At 37.9% G+C, this 22,572-nt stretch overlaps 1 protein-coding gene across 3 annotated transcripts in view; it reads left to right on the plus strand.

The window, feature by feature from the left end:
• The first annotated feature begins 2,738 nt into the window (after positions 1 to 2,738).
• WDR33 (WD repeat domain 33) overlaps positions 2,739 to 22,572 on the plus strand; it is a 102,697-nt gene continuing 82,863 nt past the window's right edge. The window contains exon 1 of one of the 3 annotated variants that reach the window (XM_079130431.1): positions 2,739 to 3,031. The gene's annotated coding sequence lies outside the window, so the exon portion shown is untranslated. The remainder of the gene's footprint in view (positions 3,032 to 22,572) is intronic. The other 2 variants (XM_079130430.1, XM_079130432.1) reach the window with 2 other exon arrangements.

Raw genomic sequence — 22,572 nt, forward strand, 5'->3', positions numbered from 1 at the left:
AGAGTGAATTCGGAGCACTTAAATACTGAGCCACATCCCCAGTCTTTTTTATATTTAAATTAGGGATATGGTCTTTCTAAATTGCTTAGAGCATCACTAAATTGCTGAGGTTGGCTTTGAACTCACGATCCTCCTGCCTCAGCCTCCAGAGCTGCTGGGATTCTAGGTGTATGCCAGTCAGCTTACTTGCCACTCAGCTTTTCTTCTTGGTATTGGGGATTGAACCTGGGGGCACTTTACTACTGAGCTATATCTCCAGTCCTTTTTATGTTGAGACAGAGTCTCACTAAGTTGCTGAGGTGGCCTTAAACTATAGTTCTCCTGCTTCAACTTCTCCATGTCCACTGTGCCCAGGTGCTTGGCACTTTTCTACCTTACTTTTTTTTGCGTGTGTGATGCTTGGGTATTTAACCCAGGGCCTAAGTACATGCTAGGCAAGCACTCGACCACTGAGCTGTATCTTCAGCCCTACCTCACCTAAACCTAGTTTGTAGGTAGGTGGTCTCCTTAGGATCATCTTCCTTGGCTTTCTCTACCTTCATTCCATGAGAATCCCATCTTCTATCTAGGCTTCCTGGTCTTGCTTTCAGGTTTTTTGTCATCATGTTCTACTCTTACAATGAGAAATGAATTTTCTGTCTTTTCTACCATGAGGAACTCTTTGAGGTCTGCTTTAGTTTGTTCCAGAGTTAGGAGAAATGCAGGGCAGTAGCTTCTTGTTGCATGAATAGGCTTTTTGTTGACTGAGTTATGGGTTATTCCATACCATCCATCCCTCTTCTTCTCACTCCCAGCCTCATCATACTCTTAAGGGATAGTCATACTTGCATATCCTAGCCTGGAGTGAAATACTTTCCCAAAACTTTGCTTTTTGCTTCTAAGTTTATGATAATCCCAGCTTTCCTGGAATTGAGGGAGTAACAGTTAAATTTTTGACACCCGAGGAGGTGGGGGATTCTGATTTATTAATAATGCCCAATGGCTTCTGAGTCCAAACAAATGGAAAAATTGAAAGAAAAAGACTCTGAAGTGTGAGATGTTAATGAACAGGACATAGTGTGTTGTAACTGGTCATAAAGAGAAGTGCATTTAATAACAATTTAATTTACAATGTCAGTAATCCGGTCTTACTGCTTTTAAAACACACCTCCTTTCCTCTGTGATTACAAAAGCAAAACATGTATAGTACTTGAAGAAAACAGCTGTTCTTTATCCTATCGTTTTAATATACTGCCTTAGATATTTCTAGGCAAATATACAAAATTAGATTAGAAGCATTTCCAATGTTATAAAACTTGGTAGAGATATTCTATGCGTAATGGTCTGTTGTGTAAATGTGCCATTATTTAACTATTCTCTGCTGTTGGATTTGTGATTCTGCTATTTTTTGCTATTATCAGTAACTTTTTATTTATTTTTTTGGTGCTAGGGATGGAACCCTGGGCCTCATGCATACCAGGCAACTACTGAGCTACATACCAACCCTCAATGATACCTTAATGAAAGGTCTGTACACAACAGTTCTTTATAATTTTGAGACTATCCTTAGATGGGTATTTAAATTAGTATTATGGCATCAATAGTAATAAATATTTTCAAGGTTTTTGATTAATACAAATTACCTTCCAAATGTTGGGCAACAATTTCCTTGTTTTGAAGTTGTATTTTTTTTGATACCAGGGATTGAACCTAGGGGTGTTTTACTGCCCACCAAATCCCTAGCCCATCTTATTTTTTATTTTTATTTTTTTGCGGTGCTGGGGCCATCTTATTATTTTGAGCCCGGGTCTCACTATGTTGCTGAGATCCTCTCTAAATTGTTGAGACTGGCCTTGAATTTCTGATCCTCCTGCGTTAGCCTCCAGAATGCTGGGATTACAGGTGTGAGTCACCTCTCCCGGCTGAAACTGTTTTTTTTTTTTTTTTTTTTTTTTTTTTTTATTTTTTAGTTGTAGACGGACACAGTATCTTTTATTTATTTATTTTATGTGGTGCTTAGGATTGAACCCAATGTCTCACACATGCTAGGCAAGCGCTCTACCACTGAGCCACAATCCCAGCCCCTGAAATTGTATTCTTCAACTATAAATATGAAATTATAGAGTGCCTGAATTAACAGTATCTCATATTCATCTAGGTTGCTGAGTTCATCAGTTCTTTCCTATTGCTATCTATAAGCTTGCTGTACGACTATACCACAATTTACCCATTCAACTATGCATGAACTTTGGGTTACCAGTTTTTGTTTATTAGGAATAAAGGTGCTATAAACATTCTTAAACATTCTTTGGTGGATGTATGCACTCTTACCTTTTGGAGTGGAATTTCTGGGTCGCAGGGTGAGCATATTTAGCTTTAATTAGAACCATGAAATAAGTGTTCCACAGTGGTTGTACCATAAGGCTGTTTTTCTCACCTGGCTTCCAGAGAAAAGAAAATAATCTAGAGGCACAGTTGGGAACCGGTAATGCGTGAGTGAGCACTAATCATGTGCCTGATTCTGGTACGTTTTCATGAAACACAAGGAAGAACACAAAATTAGCAAGTTTAAGTGCCTTGCCCATAATTTGACTCTTGGTGGGCTTTACCAAACTGCCACCTTATCCATCTCTGAACAAGTATCGTATTCAAATTCTGAAAAATGGAGTGTTTTTGAAAGCATCCAGGCTGTGGATGTGAAAAACCACCCATCATTCGCGCTCCGGAAACCAGTTCACACGCTCTCACCGAAACAAAGGAAGCTTTGGCTAAGCCGCGTGGAGACTGTGCCAGGCCCTGCCCCTCACCTATGCACATGTGCAGAACGAGGATTACCGAGTCCGCGGCTTAGGCACGCGTGACGTAGTGCCGTACGCTGGTGCGTGATGACGCAAGGACGTGCGCTCGGTGGCTCATTGGGGAAGATGGCGGCTGCAGTTTTGGAGGAGAGGGATTGAGAGGGGAGGAGGAAGGAGTCTGGAGAATAGAGACGTTCCCAACTGTGAAGACGAACGCTTCGCTCGCCGTTAGGAGCTCTGCTCAACGCCTGACGGTGAGTGCAGCGGCGGCGCGGGACCGCTCGCCTGCAGTAGGCGGCAGCACTCTCCGCCATTTTCAGGCTCGGCCGTTGCGTGCTTTGGGGGACTGGAGGGGCTCCCAGGGACAGGTCGGAGGCATTGGGAGAACCAATATCGGGAGGGCTGATTGGGGCAAGTTTGAACCTTTGGGGCGGGGACTGGAGGCTTAAGGCCGGCCAGAAAAGGAGGGCATGGTGGAACCAAGGCCCTGCTCGGGGACCGGTGGCGATGGAGAAGACGTAGGTAAGGCAGGCATGGTTAAGACGTGAAGTTTGGAGGAGGGAAGCATGTTTAAACATTTTGAACGGGAATCGAAGGAGGTGGGCCTAGAGTCGAATGGAGTATGTGGTTTGAGTGATTGGTTAAGGAGGGTTCACGAGAAGTTAGTGTTAAGTCTATAAAACAGCGGAAGGTTTAGCCTTGATGTTATTGTGGCTTGAATTCGATGTTTGTTACTAGGATAAAGACCCCATCTTGACAAGCAAAGCCCTGCTCCTTCAGAATGTTCGTCTTCGTATTTGTTTTGCTTTAGATTACGCTCCCTACATATGTCCTTTTGATAACTTACTTCCTTTCTCCAATTTTAAGTTGCTTTCTGGCAACTTATTTATCCAAGTTTAAGCTCTTAGAAAGCATTCCTGTTTTTGCATTGTTTTGGTCTTGAGACGGGGTTTTCCCTGTGAAGCCTAGGCTTGTCTCAAAACTTGCGATCCTCAGCATCCCGAGTAGCTGGGATTATAAGGCGCCACTGTACCCGGCTAGCATTCCTGTTTTAAAGAAAGAAAGAAACAAAATGGAAACGAAAATAAATCTTGTTACTTGGTTGTGACCCTTATGGTTAGTGACTTCCGGAATACGGAGGAGATGTGTCGATGGGGAATTCAGTAGTTGGCTCTCTTTAAATCAAATCATAGAAGTACTGGTTACTTGTAGAAAGCCTATCAGCATGTTTTAAAGTAGTTTCTTTACAGACGTCATTAAGCTAACTGTTCAGGAACTTGGGAAGACGGCATAGGAACACAAAAGTTTGTGCTGAAAGGCATGCTTCTTAGAAGCATAGCTTTTAAGTACACACTGGAGATCTGTTGCACCCAGTATTTTATGCTTGTGAACGCGGTGTAGTGGTAGATCTATTTAATTCAAGCAAAACTATTAGTGACCGTTTTCCCCTGGTGGCATTTTTCTTTTTTCTAATCTTAATTGCATTTGACACTCATCTTTCCCTTCTTTTCTTTTTCCTTTTCGCCCAGGGGATTGAACCTAGGGGCACTTAACCACTGGGCTGCTACTTCCCCAGCCCTTTTTATATTTTATTTTGCGACAGGGTATAGCTAAGTTGCTTAGGGCCTCGCTAACTTGCGATCTTCCTGCCTCAGCCTCCCCAGTCGCTGGGATTATAGGCGCGGGCCACTTTGCCTGACTGGACACTCATGTTTTAAAAGATACTTTTGCATTTTTAATTGATCTCCTTGCCCAATAGGAGAAAAATATACTGTATAGATTTGAGTTTGTGCTAAGACTTAAAGTTCCATATTTAGCCTATTTTCTAGTAATTTAGGGGAAATTTTTATTTTCTGTACTCCTGGGAAGAATTTTGGTGGAAAGTTGGCTTACATCACAGTTTGTTAGGGAAAAGTTAATTGCTATCTGTGAAACTGAAGGCCTAATCTAAATTCTTTCCTTTAGTTCGTGAAAAATATCAGATTCCCAATTTTGCCATTACAGATTTATCTTGACCTAAACCTTTAACCATATTTTTATTAATGACTTAAGGTGCTTATTCAAAGCTCTCTTTGATAAGTTATAAGAAATTCATGTACTTTTCATGTTACTTTGGAAGGAAAATGTTACTTGATTATTACCAAGTTCAAACTGTTTTATATTTCAAAATAAGAAAGGAAGGTTGTATAAAGCTTTGTAACTACAACAGATACTTAAGTTTTTCACTTATGAATGCATTTATATAATCTTTTTGAGGTTACTTAGCAAAATATTTGGAATTTTACAAATATTTTTAGGACAGATAGGATTACTTAGTAATGTAAGTAGTCCCCGTGTTAGAAATCTTCGTTTTCAAAATATTTAAATAGCATAAAAGTTATTTAAACAAGCATGGATTCAAAACAGTTTTCTACAAAACTTTAAGAATTTCATGTGTTGAAACTTGCTGATAAGAAATGTTCTCTTTTGTTGAAACAGTTGAAGTTTCTTTGTTGCTGAAATATGTTGTGTGACAAGTTACCTGACCATAGTTTTAATACTTAGAAGTATTGTCTTTGGCCAGGAGTGGCGGTGCTTATCTGTAATGCCAGAGACTGAGGAAGCAGGAGGATTCCAAGTTCAAAGCCAGGCTCAGTAATGTTGCAAGGCCCTCAGCAGCTTAAGTGAGACCCTGTCTCAAAAAATAAAAAGAGGATGTGGCTCAGTGGTTGAGTGCCCTGGTACCAAAAGACAAAAAATATTGTCTTTTGTTATTAGCAGTGGTTTAGATTTAAAACTTTACTCTTGAACATGAGTTTTCAGTGACTTTTCTCTCCCCATTATAAACCATTTATACTAATCCTAGACATAGAAGTTTTTTAGCACATGACCCTTAGAACATGATCGTTTCTGGCCCTTAATTATTTTAATAACTTTGTAGTAGAGTTAATTGATTTCATAAAGGTTTTGTTATACCTTATTTTCATAATTTGATTGCTTATAAATCTCTAGAGCTGGGTAGCATTGAAAAAAAGCATTATGGGTTTCAGTAGCAGTAGACCACCCAGGTTTGAATTACAGACTCACCACTAAAGTTTTTTGTGTTATTGCTGTGGATTGAACCCAGGGCTTCACCCACCATGCTAGGTGTGTGCTCTACCATTGAGCCATACCTGTCAGACAGCCCTAAACTAGCTTTTTTGTATTGGGTCATGTAAACTCTGAGCTTCAGTTTCCTTATATATAAAAAAGTTAATTATAATCCCTCGGAGGTGAAAATGCCTAAAATATATAGTTGGCATTCAGTAAATTTTCACATTTTCTATATATATATTTGTTGTTGATGGACCTTTATTTTTTTATGTGTGGTGCTGAGATTCGAGCCCAATGCCTCACACATGCTAGGCAGTTGCTGTACCACTGAGCCACAACCCCAGCTCTCATATTTTCCTCTTTTTGTGACTGAAATTTACTTGGTGAAATCATTTTCAGTTTTTAAACAGAAACACAAATATCTTTCGTGAAAACTTATTGAGAATCTCTTTAGGTAAAATATTCTTTTCTCTGTGTTATGAAAGCCTTTTGAGTATATTTCTAATTAATGTGCTTTGTCTCTATTCTTGACTTTGTGAACCTTTTTTTATTTTTATTTTTTGGTTGCTGGGGTTTAACCCAGCGGTACTTTCCACTGAGCTATGTCCCCAGGCTCTTCTGTTTTTTTTTAATTTTGAGACAGGTCCTTGCTAAGTTGCTGAGGCTGGCCTTGAACTTGGAATTCTCTTGTTTCAGTCTCCGGAGTCACTGGGGTTACAGACATTCCCCTCTGTGCCTGGCCTTCATGAACTCTTTGAAGAAAGATACCATAGTGACTTATTTTTATATTTTTAAGACCTTACAAAAACTGAAAGATGAATGCATTTTCTATAAAAATTCCCCTGTGATTCTGCAGGGATCCATATTTCACAGTGACCTAGTTTATTTCTGATTTGTTGCTGTACTTTGACTTTTGCTTAGACTAATCCTTGCTAATTTTCTCCTTTCAACTTATTTATATCCTATTCATTGTTCAAAATCCAAAGTCTCATTGCATTGACTTTTCCTTTATTTTTGACTTGTCTCTTTAGTCAGTCTAAGGTCTGTGTAAATAAATGCCTTCTGTAGATTTGTGTCCCATAGTACTTATCATTTCTAGCAGGTCCTTGAATGGGTTAAATGCAAAACTCCTCAGGCCAAATTGTTATTAAAGGCACCTGATCTCTTCTCTCTTTGCTGTCCCACTTAGTAGGATACTTTATTTTTTTGAGACAGAGTCTCACTAAATTGCCCAGGTTGTCCTTGAATACTTTTGAAAGCCTCCAGAGTAGCTGGGATTACAGGCATACACCACCATGCTCAGCCCTATTAAGAAACTTCTAAGAAGCAATTTTCTTTCTTCTTTTTTTTTTTTTTTATTTAATATGTGAGATGTTATGATAACTTTCCAATATTGTACATTATGAAACATTTCAAATATGTAGAAAAGTGGATGAAGTACAGTGAACACCCATATAACTTGTGTGTAGATTTAACTATTACTAACATTTAGCTGTTTTTTTTGGAGGGGTACTGGGGATTGAACTCATGGGCACTTGACCGCTGAGCCACATCCCCAGCCCTATTTTGTTTTAGAGACGGGGTTTCACTGAGTTGCGTAGCACTTCACTTCTGCTGAGGCTGGCTTTGAATTTGCAATCCTCCTGCCTCAGCCTCCCAAGCTGGGTTTACAGGCATGCACCACCACACTTGGCACATTTAGCTGTTTTGCTTTAACTCTACTTACCACTCCACCACCACCATTTGAAATTAAATTGCAGAGATGCTGATTCTTTTAATATCTTAGGAAACATTTCTTTAGGATAATACTATTTCCTATACTTTCATGCATTTTTATTTCGAACCACACTCAAACGAAGTACATACAGAATCATAATGTCTTTATCAGGGTTATGGCAATTAGCACTAAATCTGTAGCATCCTTTTTCAGGCTAGGGTTGCTGGGGATTGAATCCAGCATCTCCAGCATGCTAATCAGTTGGTGTATCATTGAGCTACACTTCCAGCTCCTATAGCAACATCTTTTTTAAAAAATATTTTGGGGCTAGGGAGATAGCTCAGTTGGTAGAGTGTTTGCCTTGCAAGCATAAGGCCCTGGGTTCAATCCCCGGCACCGCAAAAAAAAAAAAAAAAAAATTTTTTTTTTAGTTGTAGATGGACACAACTTTATTTATTTATATTTTTTATGTGGTACTGAGAATCAAACCCAGTCCCTCACATGTGCTAGGCAAGCACTCTACTACCGAGTCACAATCCCAGCCCCATATAGCAACATCTTTAAAAAAGAAAAAAAAAAAAAAAGTTCCAGCTAGGCACCATTGGTGATGCATGCCTGTAATCCCAGGAAATCCAGGAGCCTGAGGCAGGAGGATCACAAATTCAAGGCAATTTAGTGAGGTCCTGTCTCAAAATAAAAAAATAAAAAGGGGTGGGGATGTGGATCAGTAGTTAAGTGCCCCAGGGTTCAATCCCCAGTACCAAAATAAAAATAAAAAATGTTCCACATTAGTGGGGCAAGGTGGAGTGCACTTGTAATCCCAGCTACTCAGAAGGCTGAGGCAGGAGATGCCTGAGCCTAGGAATTTGTGGACAGCATGGTGTGCCCTGTTTCTTTAAAAAAAAAAAAAAAAAAAAAAGTTTCATGTTTTGGGATTTCCAATTGTGTGCTTAAAGTATCATCTAACCTTTTTTCTCTGTTTTCTTATAAACTGGAAATCAGACCTCAAGTTTGTTTTTTTTGTTGTTGTTGTTTTTTTCATTTTGGATTAGGCGAGTGCTTCACTATTGATCTACAGCCCTACCCTTAAAAATTTCTTTTTTTTTTTTTTTTGAGAGAGGGTCTCTTGAATTTTCCCAGGCAGGCCTGGAACTTATGATCCTCCTGCCTCAGCCTCCTGAATAGCTGAGATTATGATACAGAAAGGTTCGTTATATTTAGCTCAGGTGTTTTAGCATTAAAAACTTCATAAGAGGCTGGGGATGTAGCTTAGTGGTAAAGTATTTGACAAGCACATATAAGGCCCTGGGTTTAATTCATAGTACCACAAACAAAACTAAACAAAACAAAACAAAAAAAAAACTTCCCACAAAAACAAAAACTTTATAGAAAGGTAGGTATGGTGGCTCATACCTGTAATCTCAGTAACTCAGGCATTTGGCTCAATGGTAAGGTGTCCCTGGGTTCAATCCCCAGTGAAAAAAACCTTCACAGATGATGATATGCAATTTACATTACATTACATCAGGACAATGTTATAAATAATGCTAAATTTACTTGGTTAGTGTGGTATCCACCAGATTCCTTCATTAAACAGGTGTATTTTCCCCTTTGAAATTGTATTTGATGTGTACAGTGATAACATTGGCATATACCCTGTTGCTCACATTTTTCATCTAATGACTGATGATTGTTAGCTGAGCCATTTCTGTCATTGGGGGTTTTCTAATTCTGGTTATTTGTATATACTTATTAGCAGTTTTCTGTAAAATAGCTTTTGGGGCCTGGAGGCATAACTCAGTTGTAGGCTGAGTTATAATGCAAAAAAACTAAAAACAAAAAACATGAAAGTGGGGGAAAGGTGTTTTTTTTGGGGGGGGGGGAGCAGTGCTCTGGATTCAACTCAGGGCTGCATATGCTAGGCAGGTGGTTTATTACTGATCCACATCCCCAGGTCTCACTCTCCATGTATCTATTTTTTGTTTTTATTTTATTTTTTGGTACTGGGGATTGAACCTAGGGGCACTTTACCACTGAGTTATATCTCCAGTCCCATTTGATTTTTTATTTTGAGACAGGGTCATACTAAGTTGCCTAGGCTGGCCTTGAAGTTGTGATCTTCCTGTCATAGACTTCTGAGTTGCTGGAACTGTGGATGTGCACTACCATGCCCTGCTTTTTATCTCTTCTTGATATTCTTGATATGAAACTTTTATCACACATATGATTTGTGTGTATTTTTTTTTTTCCCATTTTGTAGGTTGCCTTTCACTATGTTGTGTCATTTGATGCACAAGCTTTTCTTTTTCTTTCCTGAGACTGGGTCTTGCTGTTTCCCAGGCTGACTAGGAGCTTCTATACTCAAATGATCCTTCCAACTCAGCCTTCTCAATAGCTGGGACTGTGGCTTGCACCACTGTACTTTGGTGATGCACAGGTTTTTAAGTTTGATGTGCTCACATATGTGTGTATGGCCCTTGTTTTTTTAACTTCATAATTTGTCAGGAAATCATTCCATTATCGGTTTTGAGCTCCTCTACCTTAAAAAAAAAAAAAAAAAATTAAAACACCGTTAGCTTTGAGAAACTCCATTTTGTAGATGTATCATAGTCTGTTCCCTCAGCTCCTATAAGATTCAAATGGAATGTATTTGAAGGTGAAGAGGAGACTTATTGTGCCAACGGGCATAAATGGGCATAAACTCGGAATTCTGGAGGCTGGATGTGTAGCTCAGTGGTGGAGCAGGAAGTTTGCATGCATGAGACCCTGGGTTCAGTCCCTAGCACTGAAAAAACAGAACAAAACAAAAAAACCAAAAAAAAAACAAAAAAAAACAAAAACCGCATGTTTTGGGCAAATTTAGACATAGTCACTCAACTACTAATGGAATCCCTCCACTCCGTCCCCCAACTAGAGATTGAACCCAGGGCACTTTACCACTGGGTTATACCCCAGTCTTTTTTATTTTTGTCTTTGAAAACAGAGTCTCACAAAATTGCTGATGTTGTCCTCAATCTTTGGTGCAAGAACTTTTTTTCTTTTTTTCTTTTTCTTTCTTTTTTTTTTTTTTTTTGCGGTGCTGGGGATTAGAACCCAGGGCCTTGTGCTTGCAAGGCAAGCACTCTACCAACTGAGCTAGATCCCCAGCCCAGTGCAAGAACTTTTTAAATATTTGTAGGGCCTGGGGATGTAGCTCTGTGGTTTTAGAGGGGGGGAAATCCACTCAGGACAAGCAGAGTTCTTGGCATTCATGATGGGAAAGAATTTCAATATGTGTCAGTAGAATCACAAAGATTTATTTAAAAAAGCAAGGAATATGCATTCAGGAGAGAATGCAGGCCACCTTGAGAGTGAGAGACATATTTGGGGGTTCCTGGCTCCTCTTTTAAAGGATACTTGGTGAGGGCTGGATATGAGAAGGTATGTAGGGATGATACCAGTGCGGTGATCTTAGGATGATTTAACAGTTTTCAGAATCCATTATCTGGTTAATAGATAACATTGGAAAGCCCTCTAAATTATAGGTATATCAAAATATTGTATCTCTCTTTGCTTAATCTACTTATTGGTGGGCTAATTAACAGTGCAAAAGGTTATCATCATAAGTGGGTGAATTTATGGTAACTTTAAGATTTGCAGATTTCTCAGAAATTTGTGAGTGACAAGCCTGGGAGAGAGACTGGTGTGGGAAAAGTATGCTGAACTTTAAATTAAAATTGTATTTCCGTGTCTTTTCTTTGTGACTTCTTTCTACCTGGTTTTTATTTTTTCTATCTGAAGAGCATATGTTCATGCAGGAAGCCCTGGGTTCAATCCCCAGCACTGGGGAAAAAAAGTTATGGTAAAACACACATGTGTGACAACTTCTGATCATTCTTCTTTTCAACATACAGCTCCCCATCTTAAGAATGCAAAGTGAAGCCAGGCGTGGTGGCACACTCCTGTAATCTCAGTTGCTTGGGAGGCTGAGGCAGGTGGATCCCAAATTCGAAGGCAGTCTCAGCAATTTAGCAAGGCTTTAAGCAACTTAGTAAGATTCTGTCTCAAAGTAAAAAATAGAAAGGGCTGGGGATGTGGCTCAGTGGTTTAAGTGCCTCTGGGTTCAGTCATTTAAGCGGATATGATTTGCTGGTTTCTTTTCATGACTTACGTTCCTTTTATAGATTTCTTTTTCCAGGTGGGTTTCGAACTATATTTTGATAACTGCAGCTGTTTTTGTGTTATAAGAAACCTCCTTTAAGCCTGATGTGGTGGCTCATACCTGTAATCCCAGCAGTAGGCTGACACTGGAGGATTTCAAGTTCAAAGCCAGCCTCAGCAACTTAGCATGGCCCTAAACAACTCCATGAGACCCTATCTCAAAAAGTAAAAAGGGCTGGTGATGTGACTCAGTGGTTAAGTGCCCCTGGGTTTAATTCCTGGTACTCCCCCAAAACAAGTTATAGTAAAAAGAAACTTTCTCTGCTCATTTTAAAAATTTTACATAGTAATAGTAATATTTTATCAGTATAGGTGTTAATCAAAAGTTAGATATTGTCTGGGTGCTGGCACATACCTGTGATCCCATCTACTTGGAAAGATGAGGCAGGAGGATAGCAAGTTTGAGGCCAGCCTGGGCAACTTAGTGAGACCCTGTCTCAAAATAAATAGGCCTACTGTCATGTACAACTAATTAAAACAAATTTAAAAAGTAATAAAAAAAAACAGACCTGGGGAATGTAGCTCAGTGGTAGAGCACCCCTGGGTTCAAGCCCCATTACCCCCACCCAAGAAAACAAAAAACAAAAAACCCAAAACAACCAAGTTAGATATTGAAGGTTTTGAAGGTTTTACTGAAGACCTTTAACCAGTTTATTGTGGAAATTCTCTGTATACAATCACAAATATTTTTCAGTAGAAGGAAGGAAATTTCTGTTAAATTTTTGTTAAGTAGGATGCCTACAAAGAGCTCTAACAAAATTTCAGTTTCATGTACAACAGTAGACTCAAACTAATTTTGCATCAGGCCAAGTATAGTTTTAAAAAAATAAGCTTTATGAGTTCTTGAACTAAGTTCAGGTAGTTGCACTGAGACCTCTGAATTTTCTTTTTCTTTTTTTCTCTTATATGCATTACTGGGTATTGAACCCAGGTGTGCTCTACCACTGAGTTATATCCCCAGCTTTTTTGTTTTTATGAATTAATGCTGCTGTGAACACAAGTGTACACACTTTTATGTGGATATAATGCTTTCTGTTCTCCTGAGAATATTTCTAGGAATAAAATTGTTGGGTCACATGGCAGTTCTTTAACATTTGAAGAAACTTCAGACTGTTTTCCCAAGAGGTTGTACCATTTTGCATTCCTACCTGTGGTGTTTGAGGGTTCCGATTTGTCTATAAAATCCTGAGTTGAAGGGATTCTCCTGCTTTGTCCTCCTGAGTACCTGGGACTACATACCTGTGTTCCAGTGCACCTCATTATGGTTTGTTTGTTTATTTATATATAGTTTTGGAGATTGAATTTGAGGCTTCCTGCATGCTAGGCAAGTGCTCTACCACTGAGCTATATACCTCAACACTTGTGGTTTTGATTTGTGTTTTCCTAAGTGAACATCTTTTCATGGGTTTATTACCATTTGTATATCTTTTTGGACAAATAACTTCAGGCCTTTGCCCATTTAAAAAATTGAATTGTCTTTTAATTATTGAGTTGTAAAGTTTGTTACATATTTTCAAGTCTCTATCAAATACTTGATTGGGGATATGTTCTGACATTTGTGGAATTTGCTTTCTTCTTTTTTTATTTTCTGCTGTATTGTGTAATGAACCCCGGGCCTTGAGCATGCTAGAGTTTAAGCTCCAACACTGAGCTATACTTCCAGCCCTTTTTTGACTTTTTTAAAAATTGTGTCATTGAAGTACAAAAGTATACTTTTTGTAATATTTGTATTATCTAAGAATTGTTGATTGCACCTTTGGTGTCATATTGAAGGCAGATTTACTTAACCCAAGGTTGAGTGTATTTGCTATATTTAATACAGTTAGCAATTGATTACACAATTGATTTTTGCAGCTGGGAATGTGGATTGTTGTTTATAGGTGTAAATATGAGTTTTGTTTTTTGTTTATTCTTTTTTCTGGCATTGGGGATCTAACCTAGCATGGGTCTTACCCATGCTAGGCAAGCACTCCCATGTACCTACACTATCAGCCCTGAAATATAAATGTGAATTTGACTTTTTGACTAGAAGGCTATGGTGAGTTTGATTTTGTGATTAGAAAGCTATAGGCTTTAGTTTTGCCTCTAATGAAAGGAATATTCAATAACTGTATTGAACCCTAACTATTATGGAAAGGAAAGATAAAGTAAAAAGTAATGAAAGACGTGGTTTAATGGTGAAGTTTTGTTTCTCGTTATTTAAAAATATTTGATTGACATTGCATAAGTAAGTGGTGTACTTTTTTTTTTTTTTTTTGGTAACGGAGGTTGAACTCAGGGGCACTTGACCACTAAGCCACATCCCCAACCCTGTTTTATATTTTATTTAGAGACAGGGTCTCACTGAATTGCTTAGTGCCTTGCTTTTTGCCTGAGGTTGGCTTCATACTCAGAATCCTTCAATCTCAGCCTCCTGAACAGCTGGAATTACAGGCATCTACCACCATGCCTGGCTTTGGTGTTATTCTTTTGATAGCAGGATTGAACCCAGGGATGCTGTACCACTGAGCTACATGCCCAGTCCTTTTTACTTTTATATTGAGACAGGGTATCACTAAGTTGGTCTTGAATTTGTGATCCTCTAGCTTTAGCCTCCTCAGTACCTGGGATTATAGGTATTCCACTGTTCCCTGCTAAGACTGAGTTTTTAGAGAGGACTTATCAAACTATTATGAACAGTATATATTGTAAGACAGTTAAAAGGCACAGTGGGGTTGAGGGTGTGGTTTTGGGTAGAGTCAAACTTAAGGTCTTGAGTATGATCCTGAACACCAGCAAAAAAAAATTATACTGAAGAATTTTTTTTTAGGTCAGTATGGATACTAGACTAGAAACTGAGAACTGCTGTTCAGAAATCAAGTTTTTCTCAAAAGCTTAAGCTTGTCATCTCACTTTACTATTGACAGATTTTTTTTTCTTCTTCCTGGGGAATTGAACACAAGGTCTTGCACATGCTTGGCAAGTACTCTGAGTTACTTTCAGTCCTTTTTAAATTTTATTTTATTCAAAAAAAATTTTTTAGTTGTCGATAAACCTTTATTTTATTCATTTATTTATATATGGTGCTGAGAATTGAACTTGGTGCCTCACACATGCTAGGCAAGTACTCCACTACTGAGCCACAACAAAATATAACCTATATTTTGAGATAGGTTTTTGGTAAGTTACCCAGAATGGCCTTGAATTTGGGATCTTCCTGTCTTAGCCTCCTGAGCCTCCTGGAATTACAAGTGTATGCCACTATGCCTAGCATTAAAATCTTTATAGAATCTTTTTAGAATACCTCATAAATTGTTTATCTTAATCTTTATAAATCACTTATCTAGCTATCTATCGAATCTATCATTGTGCTGTGGATGGAACCTAGGCCTTCATTATGCATTTATTAAAGCTACTAGTTCATCAGGTACTTCCTTGAGTGCCTTCTGGTTTCCATGCCTGCTTTATTTTTAAAGATTGTGGTGAGTATGTGTAACCTAAAATTTCGTATTCTAACCATTTTTAACCAGTAGTGCTAATCACGTTCACTTTGTTAAGCAGTCTCTAGAACTTTTCATCTTGCAAAACTGAAACTCTACTTCGTTAAACAAGGAACCCCTAGCCTTTGCCAGTTACTTTTTTTTGTCTCATATGAATTTGACTATTCTAGGAACCTGAAGAGAAATGATACACTATTTATCCTCTGGCTTATTTTATTTGGTTTAATATCTTCAAAGTTCATCATATTGTAGCATGAGTCATAAGAGTCATAATTGCCTGTTTGTTTGGTACCAAGGATTGAACCCAGGGTTGCTTAACTACTGAGCCACATCCCTAGCCCCTTTTTAAAATTTTATTTAGGGACAGGGTTTTGTTGAGTTGCTTAGGACCTCACTAAGTTGCTGAGGCTGGCTTTGAACTCAGCCTCCTGACTGGGATTGCAGGAGTGTGCCACCTTGCCCAGCAGTCATAATTTCCTTTTTAAAGCTGAATAACACACCATATGTATGTATATATCATATGTATGTATATATCACTTTTTTTTTTTTTTTTTTTTGCATTGGCAATTGAACCCAGAGGTGCTTTACACACTGAGCTATATCTCCATCCCATTTTATTTTGAATTAGCATTTCACCAAGTTGCTTAGGCTTCAGTAAGTTACTGGGGCTGGCCTTGAACTTGACATTCTTCTGCTCAGCCTCTGGAGTCTCTGGGATTATAGGCATGTGCACTGTGGTACCTGGCTTATATGACTTTTTCTTTGATCATTCATCTGTTCGTGTATATTTGGGTTATTTCCACCTTTTAGTTATTTTGAATAATGCTATGAACATGAATGTACAAATAACTTTGTATCCCTATTTTCAGTTCTTCCAGTATATACTGAGAATTCTGTAGCATTTTGTACATACTTTGTAGTCTTTTGCTATAGCAAAATATTTGAACCCAGGGTTGCTTAACTACTGAACCACATCCCAAGCCCCTTTTTAAAATTGTAAATATTTGCATGTCTGAAGATTTTAAGCAAAGGCATAGTGGTTGGGAAGCTTCAGAGGTAAAGAAATTGAATCATGCTGGGCTTGGTAGCATGGTAGCACTTGTCTGTAATCGCAGAAGTTTGGGAGACTGAGGCAGGAGGATTGGTGTTCCAGCCAACTTGGCGACTTTGTGAGACCTTGTCTCCCCCCACCCAAAAAAAAAAAAAAAATGAATCCACTTCTAGAACTAAGTGATTATAATACGGTTTCAGAATACAAGGTAAATATTTAAGTCAATTTCTTTCTTATATGTCAGCAGCAGACAGTTGTAGTTTGAAATTTAAAATACAGTGCCATCCAAATTGGCATCGAAAAAGAAAATATTTAAGATGTAAATCTAACTAACAAAATATGTACAAGAAAACTACACAAAGAAAATCTGGATAAATGGAGTAATTTTCATTGTACATGGATAGGAAGATTCAGTGTCAAATTGGTAATGCTTCCAAATTTGATCTGTAGTTTGAATGTTATCCCAAACAGCATCCTTGTAAATTGGTTTGTAGATGTTGATAAACACAGTTCCTTTACTTAGGTCAGTATGGTCAGTGCCTACTAAGTAAATAGTTACCAGGTACTCACAGGATTCTTAGATAGTACCCAAGTGTATTAACAATTTTTAGACAAAGAAAAGTTGAGGGCTTGGGTTGTGGCTCAGTGGTAGAGTGCTCACCTAGCATGTGTTAGGCACTGGGTTTGATCCTCATCTCCACATAAAAAATAAATAAATAAAATAAAGGTGCTGTGTCCATTTACAACTAAAAAAATAAAATAAAAAAAGGAAAGTTGAAAGAATAGTACAGTTAATACCATGTAATTACCGCCTAGATTCAACGTTATAATTTTGCTGTATTTGCTCTTTCTCTGTATTAGTTTGTTAGTGCTGCTATGACAAAATCCCGCTGAGTAGTTTAAATAAGGGACATTTATAAGAGACATCTAGTACCATTTGTCTCATGGTGCTAGAGGCCTTGTTTTTGAGGATTACAGGGCCGCGTTTTCTCTGAAGGGAGAAAGGAAGGATTAGTTCTAGACTTGTCTCCTAGTTTTTGGTAATCCTTTGACTTGTGTTAGCTTAATTTTATTCTTTACGTGTATCCAACTTTCCCCTTATCGACGACACTGATCATTTTGGATGAGGAGCCATCTTACCCCTATATAATCTCATCTTCTTTAACTATATTTGCAGGGACTCTATATTTGAGGTCCTGGGAGTTTGGACTTCAGCATGTGAATTTTGATGTGATATAATTCAAACCTTAGCAACCATTATAGTCTATCTTTATGTACTTCCACTACTCAAACACACATAGCCCTTAACCATTTGAAAGTCAATGCAAATATAATGATATATAACCTGAATACTTCAGAATGCAGTATCTCATCTAAAAAAAAAAGTGAACAGTAGTTCCTAAATATTATTTAATATCTGGTTCACATTCAGAGGGTCTTTGATAGTTGGTTTATTCAAACCATGATCTATTCAAGGTTCATGTGTTCATTTAATTATGTCTTTTTGGTCTTACATAACTAGAACAGTGTTTTGCTGTTTAGTTTTATATATATATTTTTTGAAGAGTTTCAGCAGTTTGTCTTGCAGATAATTCTAATATGTTCTAGATATGCTTGATTGTTTAAGTTGTTCTTTTTAAAAATATTCTTTTAGTTGTCCATGGACCTTTTTAAAATTTATATATATATATATATATATATATATATATATATATAGCTGAGAGTAGAACCCAGTGCCTCACACATGCTAGGCAAGTGTTCTACCACTGAGCCACATCCCCAACCCTAAATTGTACTTTTATCATCTGTTTTTCCTGTAAATTGAAGTTGGGACTACACATGTTTGAATCAGATCAAACATTTTTGACAAGAATATATCATACCTGAGGGATAGGGGTGTAGCTTAGCATGTGTGAAGTCCTTGGTTTAGTCCCTGGCACCAAAAAATAATTAAATAAATAAGGAATATATGATAAGTAATGTGAAGTTACTTTGTAGTGTTTCACATCAGGAGGCATATGATGTCAAGTTTTACCAGTATTGGTGACACTCAAGTTTGATCAGTTAGGTAAGGTGGTAATAGCTCTCACCACTGTTTCTTTTTGAAATTAGCAAATTGAGGGGTAATATCTTTGAATCATGTGATAATCCTGTCCTGAGTTATCATTTTTTTGGTAGATGTTCACACATATTCAGTATTTTAATTAGATTATCCCAAAATACTCTTAGTGACTTGGTGAAAACCTTAGTTCATTCCTTGTCATGTAGAAACAAAAACATTATTGCTATTCTGTCAGCAAATGTTGTGTCTGTTGGACTTCTCCACTGTATAATTACTGTTCTTCCTTTGTAATTAATAAGTATTGTGGGGGAGGTACTTGGAAACTGTGCAAATAAATTGTTCTTAAACTTTTGCCCACTAATTTTCTAAAATTTTTTATTTATATATTGGTATAGGGGATTGAATCCAGGGGCGCTTAGCTCCTGAGCCACATCCCCAGCTCTTTTTTGTATTTTGTTTAGAGACAGGGTCTCACTGAGTTGCTTTGGGCCTCGCTAAGTTGCTGAGGCTGACTTTGAACTCTTGATCCTCCTGTCTCAGCCTCCTGAGCTGCTGAGATTACAGGCGTGTACCACTGCGCCCAGCTGCCAGTAATTTTAACGTTAATTAGATGAGCTTGCTTGTAGCGATTATTGGGTTGGTAGATCAATCCAAGGTTGATTTCTGTTAGTGCATATATATTTATATATATATATATATATATTTTTTTTTTTTTTTTTGCGTGGTGCTGAGGATTGAACCCAGGGCCTTGTGCTTGTGAAGCAAGCACTCTACCAGCTGAGCTATATCCCCAGCCCCTGTTAGCATATATTTTAAAACACATTTGTTAAAATTTTCATGTGTGGCTAGGCTCTGTGTGAGGCATGGGGGAATATAGATTTAAAACATTCAGTTCCTGCTTTTAGGAACAAAAACATAAAGTTTAGACAAAAGACATAGTTTTTACCAGTATGATAATGCTTTGCCTAAGATTTTGCATGTTATACATGTAAATAACATGTAAGATTTTACATGTTATACATGTTTTATGAAGTGAAACTTCATAAAAACTGCTTATAAATGAGCCTTAATTTACAAAAGTAATTCAGAATATTGTTACAAGACTGCACCAACAAAGGGTAGTGGGGACATGTGACAAGGTTAGTTTCAGAACCTTTTTTGTTTTTATTCTGCAATACTAGGTATCCAACCAAGGACCTCATGCATGTGCTTTATAACTGAGATTACACCACCAGTCCGAAAAAGTATTTATTTATTTATTTATTTGGGGATTGAACCCAGGGGTACTTAATCACCGAGTCACATCCCAGCCCTTTTTATTTTTTATTTTGACACAGGGTCTTGCTAAGTTGCTTAGGGCCTCACTAAGTTGCTGAGGCTGGCCTTGAATTTATGATCCTCCTGCCTTAGCCTCCTGAGCCACTGGGATTATAGGTGTGTACCACCGAACCCAGCTGCAAGAACATTTTTCAAAAACAGATGAACAACTAGGTGCCATGGTATACAGCTGTAATACCAACTTCTTGGGAGGCTGAGGCAGGAGGATTGCAAGTTTGAGTCTAGCTTGTGCAGTTTAGTGAGGCCTTGTCTCAAGATAATATAAAATTAAATTAAATGAAAAAGGGCTGGGAAATGTAGCTCAGTGGTAGAACACTTGCCTAGGATGCCTGAGTCCCTGGGATCAATCCCTGGTATCACACAAGAAAACCAAAGTGAAACAACCCAGAAAAATACCATCTCCTACCTCATTATAAAAACAACCCATATTTATTGTGGACAACTTGGAGAAAAAAGATAACAAAGATTTTGCCATATTCCTACACTCTTACTAATTTTTCACTGTGTTCTTTCTCATTTTTTGACTTATACATACAAGTACACATTATTTTTATTTATTTGTTTTTGAAGATAAAATAGAGTAATATGCCAGGTGTGGTGGCGCATGCATGTAATCCCCGTGGCTTGGGAGGCTGAGGCAGGAGATCATGAGTTCAAAGCCAGCTTCAGTGATTTAGTGAGGCCCTAAGCAACTCAGTGAGACCTGATTTCTAAATAAACATACAAAAGGAATGGGGGTGTGGCTCAATGGTAAAGCATCCCTGGGTTCAATCCCTTGTACCAAAAAAAAAAAAGAAAAAAAAAAGTAATTTATTTGGTATGTGAAAATGAAAATGGGATTCCTCATTAGTGTACAACTGATAAATATTCATGAAGATGTAGAATAAAATACATGCTTGCATATTCTATTTCCAAGTTTCTTAGATAAAAAATGAAGAAGTATCTATACATCCTTTAATACCTGATACTCTGGAGGCTGAGACAGAAGGAGCACCCTTCCAGGCTGTGCCCTGTTTTAAAGAGGACTGGGAATGTAGTTCAGTGGTAGAGCACTACCTAGCATGCTGAAGGCCCAGGGTTCCATCTCTGGTACTGCCCTCCCCAGTTTCAGAGGTCTTAATCCATAGATGGCCAACTCCTTTCCTCAGGGGCTGAGTAAGGCAGGACATCACAGCAGAAGAGTGTGTTGAAGGAAAGTAGCTCAGGTCATGGTACGAGGAAACAGAGAGAGAAAGAGCTTCTAGGTTTTGTTTTGTTTTGTTTTGTTTTTTGATGCTGGGGATCGAATCCAGGGCCTTGTGCTTACAAGGCAAGCACTCTACCGACTGAGCTATCTCCCCAGCCCCTCTAGTTTCTAAATAGTTATTTTACACTCTGATTTTTTTCATTTACCATTGTTTAAAAATTTACAAGCATTTTTAATGCTTATGTAAAATCAAAATGCATAGTGATTTATGGTACAGAAATACTGAAGTATAGTTGCTTATGTTCATGAACAGAACCCAGAGATCTTTTTGCAAAACATAAATTTTAGTTGTCTATGTGAATCTCTACTGTCTTTGGATGACTTTTGGAAATTTATTCATAGGTGAAGGTATTCTTGGAAATCACAACCAGTGTAACATGGTTTATAAATTTTTGCTATTTAGAAAAGATTTCTTGAGTGTCAAATAAAATATTTTAAATTATAACCATTCTGTGCTTGTGCTTTACAAATTTAAAATATTAAGTGATATTCAAAGCCCCAGTCCTGTTCCCTCATTTTAGAGATTGAAGAAACAAAGAATCAGAGTTGTCAAAAATTTTCTTCAAGCTGACAAAGTACCAGAGCTTTAAGTAAAACTTTAGATTCCCTAGTTTGCATTTCTTTGTACTCCAGTGACATTAGGCTCTGTTCCCTTCTCATGCTAGGAGTTCAGTGGGAGAGTCAAAAAGGAAGTAAAAAGAGTAGTCTAGCCATGTTCTCTCTCTTTCTCTCTCTCTCTCTTTTTTTCCATGTTCTCTATCTTGAACTTAATTCTGATATGACTTGAAGATGTTCTGCTGAAGGAATTTTAAAAGACAGAAAATTCTTGAAGTGTCCATCCAATTCTATTATTTTTACTTGTGATAATAAGTACTGCCAAATCCAGTTAATTCTTGTTATTCATAGTAATTAAATTCTATAAGGTCGCCATGAACAGTTTTTTTTTTTTTTTTCTTTTGGTTTTGTGTTTTTGAGACAGGGTTTCACCATGCTGCCTAGGGTGTCCTTGAACTTGGAGTACTGCCCAAGCCTCCCCAATGCCACCATGCTTTCTTACTGTGGACACTCAATTAGCAAATGTTGAGCCACTGCTCCTAGGGAAAATAGAGGGTTAGGTTGCTGCAATCCTCTGGTGACAAGAATATATAACCTTGTTTTATGTGTGCTTCTGTTTAAAGATAACTTATTTGCTGTATGTTGTTGATCCATTAAAATTGAACTCAGGCCCAATGGCACTTTAACTCATGCCTGAACCAAACTAATCTAACATGTATTTTCTCCATAAAGCACATCACAGCCTTGTTGCTCTTGGTAACACTAGATAGCACTTTAGCACTAGCTGGGATAGGCATTTGAAGTAGGAAAATCACCAAGAAAAAAAAGATACACATTAGACTGCAAAAAGAATGCTTGTTTATAGCATAAGACCTGAAACAAGAAGCCGAAGTGTTGTCCTGCATGACCTCCATTGACAACTTAGACTCTGAGCAGCTCAAATGTTTTCACTGCTTTGGTAGTCATTCGAGAATATATGCAGGTACTTTGTGTGACTGCCAAAACACTGTGTGTATTGATTTTAGGGTTACAATTCAGTTTTTTTTTTCCCCTCCAAATTTGCTTTATATAATTG

The sequence above is a fragment of the Sciurus vulgaris genome (assembly GCF_902686455.1).
Source record: "Sciurus vulgaris genome assembly, chromosome: 3".
Taxonomy (NCBI): domain Eukaryota; kingdom Metazoa; phylum Chordata; class Mammalia; order Rodentia; family Sciuridae; genus Sciurus; species Sciurus vulgaris.